We start from the raw sequence: 5,987 nt of genomic DNA, 5'->3' as shown, positions 1-5,987 counted from the left end.
GGGAAGGCCAGGGCCAAGAAGTTGGAGTGGGTGGGTAGGGGAGCAGGGGTGGGGGGAGGGTATAGGGAACTGACCAAGACACATACAGTTGCTTGAAGTATGCCACACATGAAGTATATGCATCAATGGCTTTCCACATATTTTCAGAGTCATGCAACTATGACCATTCCCTAATCCCAGAACATATTTTTATTATTTCTAGACGAAACAATGCACCCATACTCTCTCCCTTCACCAGATCCTAGCAACAATCAATCTCACTTCTGCTCAAGGATGGCTCCGTATGAACATTTCATATCAATGGGACTATCTTGTACCTAGCCTGCTTGACATTGTATAATTTTTTAAGGCTCACCCGTATCATCTCATCAGTTTTATCAGCATCTCATTAAAGAATGTTCTTGCTGAGAAATACTCAACTGTCTGCAGATTACACGTGTGATTTATGTGGTCATTTGACTGGCAGACATTGGACTGTTTTGACTTCGGAACTGTTGTGGATACAAGCTTTTGTGCAGATGATATGTATTTTGTTTTCTTCAGTGTATACGCAAGGAATGGAATTGCTGGGTCAATTGATAATTCTAACCTTTTTGGGAGTTTCCAAACTGATTTTCTAAAAGGATGCCTGGAGCAGTAATTGTAGGCTCTAATTTGTCCTCATTTGGAATTGCCTGACCTTTTTGATTCTTTTATGACCATCTTGTCAGTTGGGAGGTAGGTCTAATTTGCATCTCCCTAATATTTGTTTTGTATTTGGGGTTTTGGTTGTTTTTGTCGTTTTGATGCAGACTCATAGAACACAGGCTGACATTTATCTTCTATGTTGTCCCAGGCTGGCCTTCAACTCCTGATCCTCCTGCTCTGCTGGGATTACAACTGTGTCCCCACCATGTCCAATTTGCATTTCTGTGATAGAAGTAGGTATTTGTTATGGACTGATCTGTGTGCCCCCTCAAATTTACATTGAAGTTCTAATCCCTAATGACTTGGTTTTTGGAAATTTGACCCCTAGGAGGTAATTAAGGGAAAATAGCATTATGGAAGAAAGTTGGTCCAAATAAGATGAAACATTAGAGAGCTTGCTCATTGTCTCATAGGAAAGGCCACATGAGGACAATTCTGCCTCTGCAAACTCCTCACTAGTACCCTGATGTAGGGCACTGAGCTTCTAGAACTGCCAATACAGTGTCTCAAGTATCTTGTTATAGCACCCAAGCAGAATAAGGTAGACTTTGAAATCTCCGTTTTATAAATAAAAACTCCCAGTCTAGCAAGGTCCTCCCTCACCCATATCTGACACCAATATCTGCCCCATTTTCCGTTCACTTCACAGCTACTGGGTTCCAGAATGGGGAAGGACATGGTTCTACAGGGAGTGACCTGTCAGCTGACAGAAATCACACGCAACACGGCGGAAAGATTTCCTTTGGTGAATAAGGGGCAGAAACTCACCAAGAAAAGGGACTAAGAAAGTACTGAGCCCCAAATTGTCTGTTCCTCTCCAGATAGACTTGAGAGTGCACCAAGTCAGCACACAGTTCTCACCCACTGCACCCACTGCAGCCAATGTTCTTCCAACTGAACCAAGGATCCCTGGCCAACCCACAAGTACCCTCTGGAAGTTGCTAAAAAGTTTACTATCAACATTACCGTATTCAAACACTATCACTTCATTGTCTTACGGATTAGTGTATGGTTTTCTAGATGAGGCTGTTGAAGAAGCAAGCATAAAGAAGAGGGGCAGATTTCTGGGCTCCCTGATTGCCCATTTAATAAACCCATCTCACCAGAGGAAAAGGTGTGTTAACACAAGCCACACACCAGGAAACTTGCTCCTCTAGTGTTAATATCAGAGTACATCTCAAGCTGGCTTCAAACTTATGCCGATCCTATTACCTTAGTCTCATAAGAGCTGGACTTAAAGGAATGTGTCCTCTCTCAAGCCACTATGATTTGGATTATTTTCCCCCCTCTTCTTACATTTCTCCCACCTTTTGTATTTAGAAATCATCATGTTTTGTTTTCTAAATGACAAGGTTAACAGATAATAATAATAATCAAAAATTTCTACAAGAGAAAAGTAGATGTTAAAGAATTGTCCACTCACATGTAACCATCTTTTTTTTTTTTTTTTTTTTGCAGTGTCCTGATACCTTTTTTCTCACATGCATATTTTTATAAGAAAAAGTAGCCATGTGGGTTTGTGCCCTTAGTGGCTCCTATCATGAATGGCTGCACATATACTGCTGTTCAACACAAGATAAGGGTGACTCTGTTAGTCTGCTAATGTAGTGACAAAATGCAGGAGACAAACACCTTGTCAGGAAAGGAAGAGAGATTGACTTTGGAGGATGGTTTCAGAAGTTTGAGAACAAAGTTTCTTGACCTGTCACTCTGAGCTGAGCTGGTGACAACACAATCCATCGTGGTGTGGTTGGACATAGGAGAGCTATTCATCTTGTGGAAGGCTAGAAGCAAAGACAGAAACAGAGATGGGCAGGGAACTGGACATCCCCACCAAGAACAGGCAGGGTTCAAATGGCCAGCACCCTCCTATTAGAATCTATATCCTAAGTTTCCATTACTTCCCACAGGACAGAGAGTGGTCCTTCAACACACACTTAAGATAACAAGCCATACAAGGGGGTAGCATCCTTACCTCCCGTGGGCACTGAACTTTTATTCTTTTATCCTTTGCCAACCCCAAAGCAAAAGACTGCTTTAATATCCATCACGCTGATTACCAGTGTGGGCATTGATTTTCACATCAGTCATTTACTCCATTTTCTCCTTGCCCTTACGGGGAGACTATGTAAATCTAAGCCATATCTACCCTCTTTTCAAAACCTAGACAGATGGATGGGAAGGAGCAGGGCAGGCAGAGGTAGGAGGACTGTCAGTCATCCGGCGAAAGGTCACATTGCTTCTTTGTCTTTTTACTAATCATCACAAAAGGAATACATGCTTGTCTTAAGGAAAAAAGAAAACAAAACAAAAGAAAAAACAAAACGAAAAACGAAACAAAGAAACTTCCAAAGAGCAGATAAGCACTCAGCACACATCTAACATTCTTCCCCGGGCCAGTGTGAATCAGCAGCAGGAACCATTTATGGCTCTCTGCCCCACTCCTTTTTATGTTCCCATAGGACCAGCTACCCTAGCCTTGGATTCCAGAGAGCGATTAGAAGACAAGGTTAGGGATATGAATAGGAATTGCTTCTTCCTAAAAGGTCCCCAGTCTTGCTCGAGGGAGGTGGTCTGGGAAGGAAGCAGGAGAGACCACACCAGTTGTTTGTAATCAGAGGAGCAGGTGAAGGGACATCAGCTAAGATTACCCATCTCCCTTGACTCCAGGCCATATGAAAAATGACAGGCTACTCCTTGCAGCATATGAGTGCTGTCCTTTGTTAACTTCTGTCCCTGGAGTGCAATCCTTTTCCTTCACAAAGTGGAACAGAAAACCCAAGAGGAGGGTTGGCTTTCCCGTATGAACCCTTCCATCCCTTTGGCAGGTCCTTGTGGAGCCCTGCATCCACCCTTTATCCATCTTGCTTCCAGACAGTGGTTTGAAATAACATCCATTGCCAGCAGGGCTATAGCCAATCCTGGCTAAAGGATTGCCATCAAAGTTATGCTTCAATCAGATGCCAAGGCTTGAGTGGAGCTTATAGTGTGAAAGAGAACCTATTCTGGCTATCATAAAATCTCTTAGAGAAAAATGATCTAATTGCTTAAATTCTTAGTGCTAAGAAACTGGCTACTGTGCATGAGAGAAATCCTCACCAAACTGATCTGGAACCTCTGGGGGGTGGGTGGGGGAACCCTATGTTTCTCTTTTTGAGAGATGCAAATGCCTATGGAATGGGATAGCCCACTTCAGAGGCAGTAGGTTACCAGCCTCTTGGTAACCAAGGAAAAAACAAAATACCACAAGATGTTCAAGCTGGGTATAGTAGTATATACTTTAGCTGTAGCACTTGGGAGGTTGAAGCTGTATAATTATGAGTTTCAGGCCAACCTGGGCTACATATCACAATTCTGTCTCAAAACAGACAAGAAATGATGAGTTTAAGGGTAGGAAAATCCTTTTCTAATGCTTATCTTCTTCTCTCCTTTATACCACCACTCTTTAAAACATGATCAGTTACTTGGCTCTTCCAGCATCATTTCCCAAGGAGATCCCTGTTTCTGGGAGTCTTGGACATCCTTGTTTTTCACTGGGTTTCTTAGCCGGTCTACTGTTAGGTTAACTTTAGACCCACACAGTAGAGGTGTGCCATCATTTGATTTTCAAATGACATTTTCTATGAGAATGTTTTGTCATGGCAAACTTTCATGGTCAACTTGGCAGGATTTAGAATGTTCTACTACAGCCCTGGGTATGTCTGAAAGCGTGTTTCCAGAGAAAGGCCCACCTTGAACATGGCAGCACGATCCAGCTGGCCTTAGACTAAATAAAAGAAGGAAAAGGGTCTGTGAGACTGTGAAGCAGTTGGACCTCACAATGTTTCCGTTGCCATGGTCACCTTCCCCCCCCCCCCATACCCACTCTGAGTTTAAGTAAGTCCTAGCTTAGGTTACATTGTGTAGGTGTTTGGCTACAGTGATGAGAAAACCAACCAATGGAAAATTGGTCCTAAGAAGTGAGGTCATTAATGGAAATCACTTGACCATTGAAATGTTCTGCAGAAGGAATATGGAATAATTTGAAACTTTGGGTGAGAAAAAAACCCAGAGTCTGATAGGCACAGCTTAATAAGCCATTCGGATGGGGATTTAGAAGAACACCGTGGCTAAGAGAAAGATAGATCATGGAGGACAGTCTAGGAGGTTTCAGAGGCAGAGGATTCCAGTGGGAACTGGACCACTGGCCATTCATGCTACATTGTACATAGCAAAGAATCAATTCACATCCTGCCAATGTCCAGAACACATGAGTTAGGAGGAATTGGAAAGTGATAAACTAAGTTGTCTGGAAGAGAATATTTCAAAGCAGTATATCATTGAGGATGTGGTATGGTTGGTGTGTACTGACTACTTAGGTCTACACTAAGAGGACGGACACACACACACACACACACACACACACACACACACACACTGTGCAGTTGGTGAAGAAAGGACCACAAGTTTAAAGATGCAGAGTAGGGGGGGGTGAAAGCAATTCTTCTTGATAGTGTCACTGAAGAGAAGCATTCTATTCTCTGCATGGGGACAGTGGGGAAGGTACAGGGAGGAGAAGGCACCAGCTATCGTCTACTCCAAATTCATTTGAAAAGAGTTTGAGTTGAGAATGCTATAGCAAGGATCTAAAAAATAACCACCCAGGGAAGTATTTTTCCAGTTCCCAGTTATACGCTCAGGCCAATATGGCTATGGTAGAAGAGGAACAGACTGTCATAAGTAGGAGACAGAAGCTGGCAGTGTAGTCCACTTGGTGCTGGTTTTGAAGCCATACAAATGTGCCCTTTACACAGAGGTGTGCCAAGGTTCCAGAAAGTCACTGAAGTCAGGCAATGTGGTGCAGTGTTAAGATTCCCTGAAAAGACGCTCTGAGGATCCACTGCATGAAGCTTTGAAGGTGAAGCCTAATTTGCAATGGAAAGCCCAGAGTGTTGGAGATTCCAGGACTATGGATATCCACCAAGGAAAGGTAAAAGCCATGGAGTGAAGCTGGCCCAAGAGAGTAGAACTGGCGAGGAAGGGCTACCCCATCCACTGGGTCTCAGAAATGCTATCAAAATGCTACCCATATGCTGGGGCATGCAGCTGTGGAATATGGTGTTTGCCCTGCTGGATTTCAGTCTTGATTTGACCATATCTTCACTTGCAGAATTCTGACCTTTTAGAAAATGAATGTTGTTTCATTTTTGTTTTCCTGCGCTTTGATTTTACAGGAGCTCATAGTTTAAAAAGAATACATGTCTCAGAGTGAGGTTTGGCCTTGGCCTTTCAAACAACATTGGAAATGCTCTGACATTTGG

The sequence above is a fragment of the Mus pahari genome, chromosome 2 (assembly GCF_900095145.1).
Source record: "Mus pahari chromosome 2, PAHARI_EIJ_v1.1, whole genome shotgun sequence".
NCBI classification, from domain to species: Eukaryota; Metazoa; Chordata; class Mammalia; order Rodentia; family Muridae; genus Mus; species Mus pahari.
Note: the sequence above shows the minus strand (reverse complement) of the source record.